A 17,500-nucleotide genomic window follows, 5' to 3' on the forward strand; every position below is an offset into this window, starting at 1 on the left:
AGTCGACGAAGAACTCTGTAGGGTAAGGCAGGTCCTAGTCAACAACGGCTTCTCCAATGGTTTCGTCAAAGACATCATAAGAAGGAAAGTGAAACGCCATGCAACCTCTGAAGAGACAACCAACACAACACCTATACCCCCTATTAGACTATTTTACAGGAACTTCTTTTCCACAGCTCATAAAACGAAGGAAAGGGTCCTGAAAGATATTGTTAATAGAAACGTTATCCCTACAGACAAAAATCAGAGGATACAACTGACGATTTACTATAAAACCAGAAAAACGGCCAGCCTACTCATGAGAAACTCTCCAGACACAAAACAGAACGCTTTAAAAGAGACCAACGTCGTCTATGCCTTCAAATGCCCTCTTGGGGACTGTAAGCTCCAAAAAACCCAGTATATAGGCAAGACAACATCTCTTTCTAGGCGTTTAACGATGCATAAGCAACAGGGCTCCATTAAGGAACATATAATCTCTTCCCACAACCAAACCATCGCCAGAGAAATCCTAGTAAACAACACAGAAATCATCGATAGATACAGCGATAGCAGGCGGCTTGACGTTTGCGAGGCACTACACATCAAGAAGTCAACACCAGCAATCAACAGCCAATTAATGCACAACTATATTCTACCCACCTCAAGACTCCGCTCCAATATAGAAGCATCAAGAAATATGGACCAATAGGCTTTCTACAATCACTTCTATTCAATACCCATTGTTTCGTGTTCTGTCTTGTGTTGATGAAATTAATACCTTATTAAATACCACCTCACCCCATCCACCTCACTCAAATGTAGATATAAACAAATCGGAGATGTGTAAGTTCTATTCAGTTGTGTATGTGTTAACAAAAGTCTTTGAAAATGTAATAAGTTTTACGAAACGCGCTCAAGTGTCGCGTCAGACTAGAAATAAAAATGAATTTTGGAGAATTGATTTGTGAATTACCACCAACAGTGAAAAGAAATGTACGAAAGATTGAGAAAATTCGTGTTAGAATTATTAATCTTACTTTTTCGGTCATATTTAATAATATGTATATATATATATATATATATATATATATATATATATATATATATATATATATATATATATATATATATATATATATATATATATATATATATATATATATATATATATATATATATATATATATATATATATATATATATATATATATATATATATATATATATATATATATATATATATATATATATATATATATATATATATATATATATATATATATATATATATATATATATATATATATATATATATATATATATATATACACACATATATACACACACACAGTATACTGTCTCCACTCGATTATCCGGACTATATGGGAAGGACCCCCAGCCAGATAATCTCGTGTTCTGGATAAAGGTACTTTTTTTACCTACGAGTCCAAAAGTAACCATTTCCAACTATTTTTATACTACAAACAACATAATTTGAATTGTCTTGCCACATATAATTATTAAATATTCAACTAGAAACCTCAACTTACCTTGTTGTTAGTCTTCTTGATTGATGCCACACATCTTGAAGTTAAAAATTCTTGACAATTTACGTAACCTATACTAACACAACACTAAAATTAACACTTAAAATTACTGTACAGTTCATTAAGCAAAGTTAGTTTTGACTGCCAGCTGCTGAAGCCTCACTGGTTGAAGGCACTTGGCTTGCCTGTGAGGCCTCACTGGTTGAAGGCGCTTGGCTTGCCTGTGACACCTCACTGGTTGAAGGCGCTTGGCTTGCCTGTGACGCCTCACTGATTGAAGGAGCTTGGCTTGCCTGTGACGCCTCACTGGTTGAAGGCACTTGGCTTGATTTTCGTACCTTATAAGAATCAAGTGTAGCTTGCCTTCTGTGTTCATTGGCCAGTTGTATGATCAGCTCTTTGGTTTGCCTCAGGTACTGATACATGTCTCCAACTTCTGGATGAGCACAATTGGATGAAAAATTTATTAATCCATCAACATAGGTCATGAGTACACTGTATTTCATGGTTATTGGTGTTGGTTCTTCACTGTCTTCTTCATCCTCCTCATCTTCGTCGACCTCACCAGTAACAGACTAGAGAATCTCGTCTTTGCTCATCACACCATATCCTGGGTCATTGGCAGCTTTTTCATGCCAATCAACCACATCCTGTCTTTCTAAGTTTTCGCCGGCATTTCTGAACATTCCATGGATTTCATTTGTAAATCCTTCAAAATCCATTTCTTCATCCTCCTCATTTCTGACCGTAGACACGAGGAGTTTTTTCTAGGAATTCTTCAAAGCCGATTCCTTTAATTCATTCCACACCTTGGCCCAGTTATAGATGGCTTCCTTGATTGTATAGTTCTTCAAATTCTCAAGTTTTTTTTTTAGCCCTGTTATCCACACCAAGTTCAACATTTTCCGGAAGAGGCAAAACCACCTAAACTTCGTTGAGCATCTTTTTGGTGTACAACCTCTTTGTGGCACAGATAACTTCCTGATCCATAGGCTGGATGAAAGAGGTTGTATTAGGGGGAAGTGCCATACACGTTATCTTCCCATCATGTAAGGTTAACGTGTCAATTCTGGGGTGGGCAGGCGCATTATCAAGCAGCAGCAAAGCCCGAACTTCGCTTGGCCTTACTTTGAGTTTCTTAACTTGATAGTCACGAAATTCCCTGCAGAACACATCATGAAACTAGGAAAGAAAGATCTCCTGTGTAAACTATGCATTCTTTGAGTTATAATATTTCACTGGCAGTCTGTCCAAGCAATGTTGCAAGGCTCTTGGTTTCTTTGATTTGTTGCCAACAATTGCACACGTAATTCTGTCTGTGCCGTCAGCATTCACACACATCATGGCCGGCAGCCTCTCCTTGTTAACCTTACAGCCTGGCACACAACCCTCACTCCTCATAGCTAGAGTTTTTCTGGTAAGCTCCTCCATTACAGCCCAGTTTCATCTGCATTACAAATTTGATAAGAATATAAATTATTTGCCAAAATGTATGTTCTTAATTTATGTTTAAATGGTTCTACACTGCTTGTATCTGCGCTAAATTTTTCACCGACAATTTTCCTCTTCGCGATATTGTGCCTACCTTTGAACCTTGCAACCCACCCTTCACTAGCTTGGAAATCCTCTATTCCATGGTTTGCTGCAAACCTGCTTGCAGCATTTTGTATTTCTTGGCCACGAATTGTCATGCCAGCTGTGTGGTGCTGAGCAAACCATTTGTACACAGCCTCATCCAACTGTATATGCGTAGAATTTTTCAAAGTTTTTCTACCACACTCTCTGCTAGTGCTTGCACCTTCACTCTCACTGGTTGAAATGTATTTCAGATATTTCTCTTTTTGTTTCCTTATATCAGAAACAGGACTAGTGCCTATACCTGGTTGATACCTGGTTGATGGGGTTCTGGGAGTTCTTCTACTCCCCAAGCCCGGCCCGAGGCCAGGCTCGACTTGTGAGAGTTTGGTCCACCAGGCTGTTGCTTGGAGCGGCCCGCAGGCCCACATACCCACCACAGCCCGGTTGGTCCGGCACTCCTTGGAGGAATAAATCTAGTTTCCTCTTGAAAATGTCCACGGTTGTTCCGGCAATATTTCTTATGCTTGCTGGGAGGACGTTGAACAACCGCGGACCTCTGATGTTTATACAGTGTTCTCTGATTGTGCCTATGGCACCTCTGCTCTTCATTGGTTCTATTCTACATTTTCTTCCATGTCGTTCACTCCAGTACGTTGTTATTTTACTGTGTAGATTTGGTACTTGGCCCTCCAGTATCTTCCAGGTGTATATTATTTGATATCTCTCTCGTCTTCTTTCTAGTGAGTACATTTGGAGGGCTTTGAGACGATCCCAATAACTTAGGTGCTTTATTGCGTCTATGCGTGCCGTATATGTTCTCTGTATTCCCTCTATTTCAGCAATCTCTCCTGCTTTGAAGGGGGAAGTGAGTACTGAGCAGTACTCAAGACGGGACAACACAAGTGCCTTGAAGAGTACAACCATTGTGATGGGATCCCTGGATTTGAAAGTTCTCGTAATCCATCCTATCATTTTTCTGGCTGTCGCAATATTTGCTTGGTTATGCTCCTTAAACGTTAGGTCGTCCGACATTATTATTCCCAAATCCTTTACATGCTGTTTTCCTACTATGGGTACATTTGATTGTGTTTTGTACTCTGTATTATGTTTAAGGTCCTCATTTTTACCGTACCTGAGTACCTGGAATTTATCACTGTTAAACATCATGTTATTTTCTGATGCCCAGTCGAAAACTTTATTAATATCAGCTTGAAGTTTTTCAATGTCCTCAGCCGAGGTAATTTTCATACTGATTTTTGTGTCATCTGCAAAGGATGATACGAAGCTGTGACTTGTATTTTTGTCTATATCTGATATGAGAATAAGGAAAAGCAGCGGTGCAAGGACTGTACCCTGAGGTACAGAGCTTTTCACTGCACTTGGACTAGATTTTATATGGTTGACAGTTACTCGCTGAGTCCTGTTTGACAGAAAACTGAGTATCCAGCGTCCTACTTTACCGGTTATTCCCATTGACTTCATTTTGTGTGCTATCACGCCATGGTCACATTTATCGAAGGCCTTTGCGAAGTCCGTGTATATCACATCAGCATTCTGTTTCTCTTCTAATGCCTCAGTGACTTTGTCGTAGTGCTCAAGTAGCTGTGAGAGGCACGATCTTCCCGCTCGAAATCCATGCTGGCCTGGGTTATGAAGGTCATTGGTCTCCATGAAATTGGTGACCTGACTCCTAATCACTCTCTCAAATACTTTTATGATGTGCGATGTTAGTGCAACTGGTCTATAATTTTTTGCCAATGCTTTGCTCCCTCCCTTGTGTAGAGGGGCTATGTCTGCTACTTTAAGTGCATCTGGTATCTCCCCCGTGTCCAAGCTCTTCCTCCACACTATACTGAGTGCCTGTGCTACCGGCACTTTGCATTTCTTTATAAATATTGAATTCCATGAGTCTGGACCTGGGGCCGAGTGCATGGGCATGTTTTCAATTTCTTTTTCAAAATTTAGTGCGCTCGTGTTTATATCAGTTATATTTACCGGGGTTTGAATATCCCGCATAAAGAAAATGTCTGGATCTTCCACCTTCATGTTGTTTATTGGAGTGCTAAACATGTCCTCATACTGCTTTTTTAGGATTTCACTAATTTCTTTGTCATCCTCCGTGTATGAACCTTCACTTGTACGAATTGGTCCAATACTGGCAGTGGTTTTTGCTTTTGATTTCGCATATGAGAAGAAATATTTTGGATTTTTCTTTATTTCCTGAATTGCTTTCTGTTCTAACTGCCTTTCTTCAGTTTCATATGAGTGTTTCAATTTCCGCTCGATTTCCTCAATCTCCCTATTTAAATTATTCCTTCTTTGACGGGAAATTCGTGTCTGCATAAGCAGTTCCGTTATTTTTTTCCTGCGTTTATAGTGTCGTCTGCGTTCTCTTTCTACGTTAGATCTCTTTCTGGCTTTCCTCAAAGGAACATGTTTCAGACAGACTTGATACGCTTCTGAAGTAAGTTTTTCTATTCCTTCTGTAGGACTTGTATTATTTAGAACAGTTCCCCATGGAATGTTTGTAAGTTCCCTGTTTATTATCTCCCAGTCTATCCTTTTATTATTAAAATTGAATTTACTGAATAGCCCCTCTCGCTTTATCAACGTTTTAGGTCTATTCTGAGTATTGATGGTCGTTTGCACTTCAATGAGTTTGTGATCTGAGTATGTGGTATCTGATATCGTAATGTCTCTGATAATGTCTTCATTGTTCGTAAAGACCAGATCTAGAATATTTTCATTTCTCGTTGGCTCCGATATCTGCTGATTGAGTGAAAATTTGTCACAGAATCTAAGTAGTTCTCTAATCTGTGGTTGGTTAGGTCCTGATAGATTTCCTGGTATAATATTATTGTTTGCTATTTTCCACCTGAGACTAGGCAAGTTGAAGTCACCTAGGAAAATAATATCAGGTATCGGGTTCTCCAAATTATCAAGGCTATTCTCTATTTTGCTTATCTGTTCTGTGAATTCCTCAGCCGTTGCATCTGGTGGTTTGTATATTAGTATAATCACTAAATTTATTTTCTCTATTTTTAATCCCAGTACCTCTACCACCTCATTTGTAACGTTTAGGAGCTCCGAGCATACAAGGTCTTCCCTAATATACAGACCCACTCCTCCATGTGACCTAATTTTCCTATCACACCTGTATAGGTTATATCCTGGAATCCAGATCTCACTGTCCAACAATTACCCTGCATGGGTTTCTGTGAAAGCTCCAAATACTGCATTTGACTCCGTGAGGAGGCCATTTATGAACTGTACTTTGTTGTTTCTTCTTGTTTTCAGTCCTTGTATGTTGGCAAAGATGAATGAGGTTACTCTATTAGTGATAGTTTGAATGGGAGACTTTTTCGGCACGTCCATTAATCGTGGACATAATGAGTTTGTTCTGACCAGTACTGATTGTTGTAGGGCAGTTTTCTGTCGTAGTTGTAGTTCCCTTTCGGTGGGTAATTGTATCTGTAATTCTGGAATGCCAGTGGATCTGGCATCCAGTTCCATACACTCTCCATGCTGCTCCTTTTGAATTCTCTGCCGGTCTGGTATAAAAAATTTATAGAGTTTCCTCCAAATTCATTATCCTGCTTGCCACTCTTTATGTAGCGTTCTGTGCCTTTCACGTGAAAGTGTGGGCAGCTAAGGTCATAGCATTTTCTGTCCTCCAGTGAGGTTTGGCACATGTCAGGATGGAAAAACCTACATATTGATCCAAATCGACACTCACCTTTCCTAAGCATATTTAAACATTTTTTGGGATGTTGGTAACTGCATTCTAATCCTTTCTTATTACCAGCATATCTATGTCTGCATATGCCCTTTGCATAAAATTTGCATAAGTCTGTCCTTCTGTTCTGAATTGCTCTATCGAGAACCGTCGTGGTGTCTGTACCTATCGAGCTGTCAGGTACACTTTCTAGTTTAATGTCATCTACATCCAGGCCTACTGAGTCAGAGTTTGCAACTTCCTGAGTTTCAGCCTCAGTTTCATCCCTGACTATAGCCTCCGCCCCTTGTATATTAGAATTGTTGTTCCTTTCCCACTCCTTCTGGATGGCTGGTAGGCTTCCAATGAATGATGTTTTCCGTTCATGCGTCATGTTATCTAGAAGGTTTTTTAGGATATTCCAAGCTGGCAGGTCATTTTTACACACCCAGAGCAAGTGGCCATCTCTCAGTGCCGTAGTGTTACTCACTCCTGTACAAGCTGAATGGAATCTAGTCTTACAGATATAACATTCAATTCCCGATATTAAATTCCTTGGCAACACTTGAGGTCGACCGGCCATTTTCACAAAGTTGTATAACACGTAACTTGTCCTTAATTGTTAGGACAACCTTCTTCCTCTTAACACCTCCAGAACAACTGATGCTGCTACCAGACATAGTCTTGGCCAAAAATGTTCAAAGTTACTATGAAAATAAAAAAGTTATTTAATTAAAAAAATATTTCACTAATGGTGAGGCACTGTGGTATAACATGAGGGATGAGAGCACATGGCTTGACCAGGCCTGGATGGATCCACTTGGGGCAGGAAGGCACATTACGTAGGCCGCCAGGAGGAAAAAAAATCACAATATTTTTGAAGGCAACTTCAGCCTGTGCAAATTGTTTTTAGTTAACTTGTATAGTATTTTTTATTACATAATTACTAGTATTTCTTTTGTTTTTGGCTATGATGAATTGTTCTAAAATTAATGGTAATTCCTGTACTGTAGTGTATAGGCCGCTCCACATCCCCCTTATCCCCCCAGGTGGTCCCTCCCAATGCTCCCCTCTCTCCCGACACGACCCACCCACCCCACCCCCTCCTACACCATGCGCCTCGAGCCATAGTCGTACGGAATTAATACGGTACGGCCCAAGGCCTGGCTTTCATATCCGGAAAATTCAATTCAAAATCCTTGTCCGGCTGACTGTCCGGATATTCCAACATTGGCAGCAAGTTAATGATTCTAACAATAGATTACTGGATTCATAGTGGGGCCCTCATCATGTCAGAATCATGATAGCAACCTTTGAAACTCATGCAGAGTGTATAAAACAACTGGAGTAGAGAATATGAAGACAAGGTATTTATCAAACAATGTGTTCAACTGTGAACTGCAGAGTGGTATGTAAAATGTGAATGGCTACTCTATTCACCATCCCAAGGTCGTTTGTACTGCTTTGTATACAGTGGGGCCTCGATTTATGATGGTAATCTTTTCCCAGAGACGTATCGTAAGTCGAAGCAATTTTTCCTATTAGAAATAAAGGGAATTGGATTAATCCGTTCCACACCCCCAAAAATATTAACTTAAAAATACATTTTATACTGAATACAATTTTTTTCTCTAACTACAATAGAGTACATATGTTTATCTTACCTTTATGGAGGACTCTTGATGCGTATGGAAGATGGTGAGGAGGGGGGTAGGAGGAGAGCTGTTACTGTTTGGAAGGGGAGTCCCCTTCCATTATAACATCAGGCAGTGATGACTTCTCTGGGGTACACTCTCCTACGTTTTGCCTGCATACCACTAGGACCTGCTTGTGATTCACTGCTTGTTTGTCTCACTAAAAACCTTTCCAGAGATTTTTGTTTTTCCATACATTTTAATTTTTGTCTGTAGTGAGGCATCACAGTGTCATTAAAAAGGTTAAGGCAACAGCCTACTGCACCATGATTTGGGCGAGTCGTTTCAGCAAAAGTTTGCAATTATTCCCATGCTGCATAATATGTCTCATGACTCATATGTCAGGCTGCGAGCAGCCGCGTCCAACAGCCTGGTTGATCAGTCCAGCAACCAGGAGGCCTGGTCGACGACCGGGCCGCGGGGACGCTAAGCCCCGGGAGCACCTCAAGGTAACCTCAAGGTAAGGTAAGGTGCACACATTTTCTTAATTAATGAGGAAGGGACATTCTGTACAGTCTCCTCCTCCCCTGAAGAAATTTTCTCAGCTGTCTCTCGTTATTGCTCCTTGTGTAGTTCTTCAGTGGTCAGTTCTTCGCTGTGTTCCTCCACCAGCTCGCAACACACAACACTCAGAACACTATGAATGCCACTTCTTTTTCTAAATTTCTCAAACCATCCCCTTGCTCGCCTTAAACTCTTTCGCATTTGCATCACTCATTCCAGGGGGTTTCTTTAAAAGGTCTTCATGCAATTTCCTTGCTTTTTCACAAATGATGGCCTCTGAAACTCTATCACCCGCTAACTTCTTGCTGTGTATCCAAACTAACAATAACTGTTCAACATCCTCAAGTGTTTATGTTCTATGTTTAGTGAGTATTGATACCCTTTTTGCCACTTTAGCACTCATAATGTCCTTTTTTTTTTAGCAAGTATGGTGGATATTGTTGACTGAGATTTGTTGTACTGCCTAGCTAGTTTAACAACCCGCACACTATCTTCATATTTACAAATGATCTCTTCTTTTTGCTCTATGGTCATCGTTACATGGGTTTTCATATGTTGAACCTTACCCCTGACTTTCTTCAGACCCATAGCGTGATATATAATAATCAGTTTTATGTTCAAAAAGCAAAAAAATCACCACAAAAGCGGAATTTCTTATAGGCGTGATCATCACTGAGCGGGCAGCTCTAGTAAACTGAGGTAGGTCAGCCCACATGAACGGAAACCATGCGCTCGGTCAACCCAAACGTGTACCAACAAACATCGTTAGTCGACGACACTATCGTAAGTCGAGTCGCATTTTTCGATCAAATTTACATCGTAACTTGAAATTATCGTGACGGGGCAATTGTAAGTTGAGGTGCCACTGTATTGCCTATTGTCCAAGAAAAAATATCCTTTTGCTACATTGGGGCTCAATGACTGGAAGCACAGCAATGTTATTGTAGAACATGCAAATAGAGAAGAACATCGAAACATATTTGATAAGGCATAAAGGAACTGGAAATGTAGATTCTTTATTACTTGAGCAACATTGCTCAGAGCAGGAATATTGGCATAGTGTTGACACGTGTGGTTTCTGTAATTCGCTTTCGTGCCTCTAGTCTAGAGGTTTGCCATTTCATGGAGAAAATCAGATTATTGGGCCAGCAAAAAATGGCAACTATTTAGGTATACTAGAGCTGTTGAGTGAATTTGGCCCTTCTTGGAAGAACATCTCAAAATGTATGGAAATCCTGGAAAAGGGAATCCATCATATTTATCTGCAAATATCCGAGAGGAATTTATTGAATTAATTGGACAACAGGTTCTTTGTACTATTCTTGAAGTAAAAAGAGTCAAAAATATTATTCAATAAGTGTAGATTCCACTTCAGACATCTCACATGCAGATCAACTGACATTTATTGTCTGATACATTAAAGGCTGTGAGCCTGTAAAACGTTTCTTGATGTTCGTCCCCATCTTTTCTTGTGGAGCAAAGGATCTCACAGACACTGTCATGGATTTTCTTAATAAGAACAAAATTCCACTATCAAACTGCCGTGGTCAGTCATATGATAATGCCTCAAATATGTCTGGACGATATACAGGATTGTAAGCACGGATTCATCAACTCAATGACTTTGGCATCTAATTTCCCTGTGCTGGATACAGCCTGAACTTGGTGGGAGTAAATGTAAATTCTTTGACTTTCTTCAGCATCTGTATTCATTTTTTGCTGATTCTACTCATCACTGGGATGTATTGACATCATCTTTAGGAAAAGATTTTGTGGTCAAGCATCTGTCTGACACAAGATGGTCAGCACATTTTGATGGTGTTCATGCTCTGTACTCACCTAGTGAGTACTGTATAGGGGTCTCGAGTTAATAAAACATGCACTGAATTCTTTATCAGCCGACAATGAACAGCAAGTGAATACATGGCGAGATGCAGAAGGATTGAGCAAAAAAATTGGAAAACCTGGAAACAATCTTTCTTACAATTCTTTAGAATGACATGCTAGAAAGAATGAACAAAACAATTAAAGGATGTGAACATCCTCATTGCCACGAACCTTCTTGAGTCTAGTTTCTTCAGGAAACTAGACAGAAATTTTGTGAATATGAATTCAAAGCCAGGAGTATGTGTCCAGATACAGGGACAAGCTTGTCTGGGTGCCTACTCACACAGCACCCATAAATTGCTCACCTTCTCTGCTCCATTATAGCTAAAGTATGTCAAATATAATCTTTTATTTTAATTTCCCGTAATCAGAGACTGCATTTTAAATAAATAAATAAATAAATAAATGTTTATTTAGGTAAGGTACATACATACAAGAATTTTTTTTACAAAGATTGGTGGACTTATAGATAGAGCTAGTACATACAATGCCTAAAGCCACTATTACGCAAAGCATTTCGGGCATGATAACAATATAAGAGAAATTTTTTGGGGGAAATTAAAAAAAATTCTGGCACACCACCGGGGATGTCATAATATAATATGGCGCACTTGAGTGGTTAAAACCACTTTACAAGATAACTAATAAAATGGAAATAATATTTCCACAAGTACTACATTGGAATAGTTACTTTAATACAGGTCCCACTAAAACCGGAACTTAAAGTCATTATGTTACTTTACAATCTTCTCGCTTACAAATTCCAGAAATTCTAACAGAGAAGGTGTTACTTTGCAGTCTCCTTACAACTTTAGTAGCAAATTCCAGTTATGCTAACAACCAAGGTCCTTCCTAGTTAACAAATGAATATCATGGACAATGACCAGAAGAATACTGAACATGTGCTCAGCAATACCCACTTTGGGATGGACGGATCAACCAACACTAAATACCAGCTATCCACTTGTACACGTGAAAAATTTAAATATAGCTATATATCCTACACCTATCTATAAAAATAGCACCACAAAATTGAAATCACTGCATTTATTGTATTACTGAAAACAACTGAGCATCCCCTGACATCCGCCTGTCCTCTCTACCACCACCAGCCAATTGCACGAATCATCAGCGCGCTTCTCTGTCCAACCCCCAGTTTTCTAATAATATTATTTTTCAAATCGTATCCCCAATTTATTTCCTTGTCTCATTGAGTTTCAAACTGGTTTCCTACATTTAACACTGATTTGTACATACTCTTTTTGTGTACTCAGAAAACTGTACTTTATGTACTTTTGTGTACTTTATTGTACTCAAGTTTCAGTCACTGATTGTACTTGAGACTTTTTATTTTCCTTCATTGGATTGATGTTTATATTCTTTTAGAGGGGAACATCCTCACACTGACAATGCACTGTGCATGTGTAGGACTAGCTGCTGCTCTGGTGGGAATTTCAAATGTCTTTCCTTTACAACCCAACCTAGTTGAGTTATCAACACTAACACATTCTTCCAAAATGGCCTTCATCCTTACAACAAACCAATGACAATAACTTGTCAATGATTGGTAAAGGGTATTTCTCACAATGAATACAGTTATTTAATTCTTTAATCACTGCACTGCACCAAATGACAAACGCTGTTTTGAGAGTTGTCAGTTTTTTTTTAATTAGGCTATATTTTAATGTTTTCATCACTCTTTGTGTTTAGAAGTGAAAATAGTTGAGTTTGGAAACATTTTGACATTAACTTTACCTGAACATTTATAAAAACAACAAAAATATGTCCTTAACAATTTGCACTATTAAGTTTTTGCCAAAAACAGGTGCGCAGTGCAGGGGTACATACAAATCCATACAAATTCTCATGAACTAAGTCCATCTTCAACACTGGTATCATTGAGTCGGTCCACTCACTATGTGTAATTGATTCTAAAATGCCTTCTGCATTTATAACACCTTACTAGAACTGATTAGTCCAATTGCTTGTAATGGAAAGGAACTGTTCGTGCTTTGAGAAATTTATATGATGCCCGACTTTTAAGGTGGATTTTTGCCACCATACTAGTAATTGGTTTATCTGTATCCACTGCATACAGTATTTGTCCAACATATCTTCTGTACTACGGTATTTATCTTTTTTTTTTATTACAGTATGTTGTTATTCTACTGTGCAAATTTGTGACCTGGCCTTCAAGTATCTTCCATGTATATATTATTTATTACATTTCTCATCTCCTTTCCAAAGAATACATTTTGAGAGCTTTGAGACGGTCCCAATAATTTAGATGTTTTATCGTTTACGGAGCAATACTCAAGACAGGACTTAAATAGTATTAGCATTGCTGTGGGGTCTCTGGATTTGAACGTTCTCCTAATCCATCCTATCATTTTTCCTGGCCGCCGCTATATTTACTCGGTTCTGTTCACTGAATGTCAGGTCATCACACATCATAATTCTCATATCTTTTACATGTTGCTTTCTTTCTATGAGTAAATCTGTACGTACCTAAATCTATGAGTTCCAGGTACGTACCTAAGTACGTACCTGGTACACTAAGTACATACCTAAGTACGTACCTGGAACTTGTCACCGTTAAACATCCTGTTATTTTCAGTTGCCCAATTGAAGACTTCATTAATATTTGCCTGCAGTTTTTCAGTGTCTTCTACAATAGAAATTTTCACGCTGATTTTTGTATCATCTGCAAAGGATGACACGAAGCTGTGACTAGTATTTCTGTCTATATCCTAGATCAGAATGAGAAATAGCAGCATTGCAAGGACTATGCCCGGGTCTACAGAGCTTTTTACTGCATTTGGGCTTGATCTTATTTGATTAACAATCACTCTGCATTCTGTTTGACAGAAAGTTGAAAATCCAATGCCCCACTTTACCCTTTATTCCAAGTGATCTCATTTTATGGGCTATCAGTCCATGGTTTCATTTGTCAAATGCCTTTGCAAAGCTTGTGTATACAACATCTGCATCTTGCTTTTCTTCTAAGGCTTCTGTGATTTTGTCATAATGGTTGAGTAACTGTGACAGACAGAATCTTCCCGCTCTAAATCCATGTTGTCCTAGGTTGTGTAGTTCATTATTTTCCATAAAACTAGAAATTTGATTCCTAATCACTCTTTCAAAACTTTTATTATGTATGATGTTAGTGTATCTGGTCTAAAAAAAATTGCCGAAGCTTTACTATTTCCCTTGTGCAGAGCAGCTATATCTGCCGATTTAAGTGCTGCTGGTATCTCCACCGTATTCAAGCTCTTTCTCCATATTAAGCTGAGCACTCGGGCTGCTGGTACTTTACATTTCTTTACCAATATTGAATTCCATGAGTCAGGATCAGGGGCTGAGTGCATGGGCATGTTGTCAATTTCTCTTTCAAAGTCTTCCAAGTTTGTGTTAATATCAGTTATATTATCTACAGCTAGGATGTAGTCCACTGACCACTGGAACATTATCTAACACAGTGCACAGTTACAAACCCATTAAGATTTCAACTTAGATTCAACAGAGCAGAAGAAGTTGTTAAACACATATGGCAAAATCTTACTGAAGCGACCATACGAGTCATAAATACTCATACTCCGCCCAAGTAAAACATTAACAAGCAACACTTAGTGGGCCAGCCAGAGGCTTAGGGCCCGCGCAGGAATATCCCTGCAAAAAAAAAAAAAAAAAAAGCTAGGATGTCATTCATAAAGAAGCTGTCTGGATCTTCAACTTTTATTGGGGTGCTAAACATAGCCTCATACTGGCTTCTTAGAATTTCACTAATTTCTTTGTTGTCCTCTGTGTACATACCTTCAGTTGTAATGAAAGGTCCAATACTGGTGGAGGTTTTTGATTTTGATTTTGTATACGTGAAAAAATATTTTGGATGTCTTTATCTATTGTAAAGCTTTCTATTTCAATTCCACCGCCTCAAACTTGTATGACTGCTAAACGTCTGCTCTATTTGAGCAGACATTGGCACAACCACGTGCCTGGCATGGTACGCTGGGCGTCTCAACCACGTGCCTGGCATGGTACGCTGGGCATCTCAACCACGTGCCTGGCATGGTACGCTGGGCGTCTCAACCACGTGCCTGGCATGGTACGCTGGGCGTCTCAACCACGTGCCTGGCATGGTACGCTGGGCGTCTCAACCACGTGCCTGGCATGGTACGCTGGGCATCTCAACCACGTGCCTGGCATGGTACGCTGGGCGTCTCAACCACGTGCCTGGCATGGTACACTGGGCATCTCAACCACGTGCCTGGCATGGTACACTGGGCATCTCAACCACGTGCCTGGCATGGTACACTGGGCATCTCAACCACGTGCCTGGCATGGTACACTGGGCATCTCAACCACGTGCCTGGCATGGTACTCTGGGCGTCTCAACCACGTGCCTGGCATGGTACGCTGGGCGTCTCAACCACGTGCCTGGCATGGTACGCTGGGCGTCTCAACCACGTGCCTGGCATGGTACGCTGGGCGTCTCAACCACGTGCCTGGCATGGTACTCTGGGCGTCTCAACCACGTGCCTGGTATGGTACGCTGGGCGTCTCAACTACGTGCCTGGCATGGTACACTGGGTGTTTCAAGGATGTGGGTAGCATGGTACACTAGTCATCTTAATCATGTGGGATGGTTAAGATGGAGAGTAGCATGGTACACTGGGCATCTCGAGCATGAGGGTAGCATGGTACCAATTTCAAGCATTTTGCTAACATGGTACACTTGGTTTCATAGGAATTTTTGATGTGTCAATTATACATAATTATTTCAGTATATTTTCTTGGAAACTATGAATAGAAATGCTTTTTAATTAATAAATACTGTAGTATGCTACAGTATGCAAGTTATCATGTTCCCCTCACATCTTTGTTCATTCAGCATTGTAAGATTCAGCTTTTTATACGAATGAAAAAAATTGCAATACATTTACAATAACATGTTACCTATGCAAGCACCAAAATGCATCTTAGTGTTCACCTTAGTGTTTGTTCAAATTTAGTCAGTTTATGAACATTATCCATTCTTCATTATTATATATCTATTATATCATTATCTGTATACTGTCTAAATGGTTCGAAATTGTGCTTGGAATTTCAAAATAAATATCTGAAGCCCAAGCCATTGCACCAGCCAAATTATAAAAATAAATATTTTAGATGCCACACTCCTTGTCAGTGAAACTAGATTCAGGTTTGTGTTGGTATATGAAGTCTATGTATGAAACTGATACAGCACAGGTTTGATGACCACATACAATATTACTATTAAGAACAGCATATAATTTTTTTTGTCTGCAAATTCTGTAGCATATAAGCTTTAATATGACCATAAAATGAGCTGGTCATCCCCACAGGTTCTGCTTGGCATGGAGAGTGAGACGTCTCACAGGATGAGAGTCACAGCAGCGATGCCCAACAGTGGAACTGAGAGAATAACTTCTGAAGCTGTGGGAACTGTTGTTGGGATGGATGTCATGGGACCTTGTGCAAATCTTGCCTCAACCTACAAACTCCACCAGTGTCCAATTTGTCCTTATTCAACACCCAATGGAAATCATATGCAATACCACATGCGTGCACATACAGGAGAAAAGCCTTTTTCCTGTTCTTACTGTACATATCGTGCAGCTCAAAAGACTCATCTGAAGACTCACATGCGTACTCATACTGGAGAAAGACCATATGCCTGTGACAAATGTGATTTCCGTGCTGCACAGACAGGCAACTTAAGAAAGCATTTAGCAAAACATCATAGTTCACAATGAAAGAATTTGTGATACTTTATTTTGTTGGTAATATTCATGCCACAATGACAAAAGTTAGTGATCCTGCTTTCTGTTTTTTCGAGGTGTACCTTTGTGGACTAACTATTTTGTGTAGGCTTATAGATATGAGTTGTTAATTACTACTATAATGTACTGTATTTCCAAGAATATTAGAGAGAGACACATGAGTATGGTAAAGGGAACTGCTACAGCAACATATATAAAATATTATATACTCTTAAGTAAATAATGCTATATACTGTATATATTTTGGATTATGATTAAATAATGTAATTTATATTATTATATGGTATAGTAATGTCTTGCTTGAATGAAGCTTAATTCAAAAGAAGTCTGAATGTAATGATCAAAACTTTATATTTCAGATCTATGTCTAAATTATGAAAAAGTGTCTGGAGAATTTGAATTTTGTTACAATAAACAAGAAAATGCTCAAGATTTACTTTTCCATGCACATTTGGCATTACCACTTTTGCATTACGATAATGCTAAAATATGACGTCCATTCTCTGACAGTAAATGTTCTGATGCTAAAATGTGACGTCCATACTCTGACAGTAAATGTTCTGATGCTAAAATGTGACGTCCATACTCTGACAGTAAATGTTCTGATGCTAAAATGTGACGTCCATACTCTGATAGTAAATGTTCTGATGCTAAAATGTGACGTCCATACTCTGACAGTAAATGTTCTGATGCTAAAATGTGACGTCCATACTCTGACAGTAAATGTTCTGATGCTAAAATGTGATATCCATACTCCGATAGTAAATGTTCTGTGGATGTTCTGTTGCT

General features: G+C 39.2%; 1 long non-coding RNA gene across 1 annotated transcript in view; it reads left to right on the forward strand.

Annotated features, from left to right (window-relative positions):
• LOC138353700 (uncharacterized) overlaps window positions 1-17,500 on the forward strand; it is a 46,853-nt gene that overhangs the window by 18,529 nt on the left and 10,824 nt on the right. Inside the window, exon 3 of the long non-coding RNA XR_011223282.1 lies at window positions 16,274-16,737. This is a non-coding gene — a long non-coding RNA (uncharacterized lncRNA). The remainder of the gene's footprint in view (window positions 1-16,273; window positions 16,738-17,500) is intronic.

Source organism: Procambarus clarkii, chromosome 59, assembly GCF_040958095.1.
Source record: "Procambarus clarkii isolate CNS0578487 chromosome 59, FALCON_Pclarkii_2.0, whole genome shotgun sequence".
Classification (NCBI taxonomy): domain Eukaryota; kingdom Metazoa; phylum Arthropoda; class Malacostraca; order Decapoda; family Cambaridae; genus Procambarus; species Procambarus clarkii.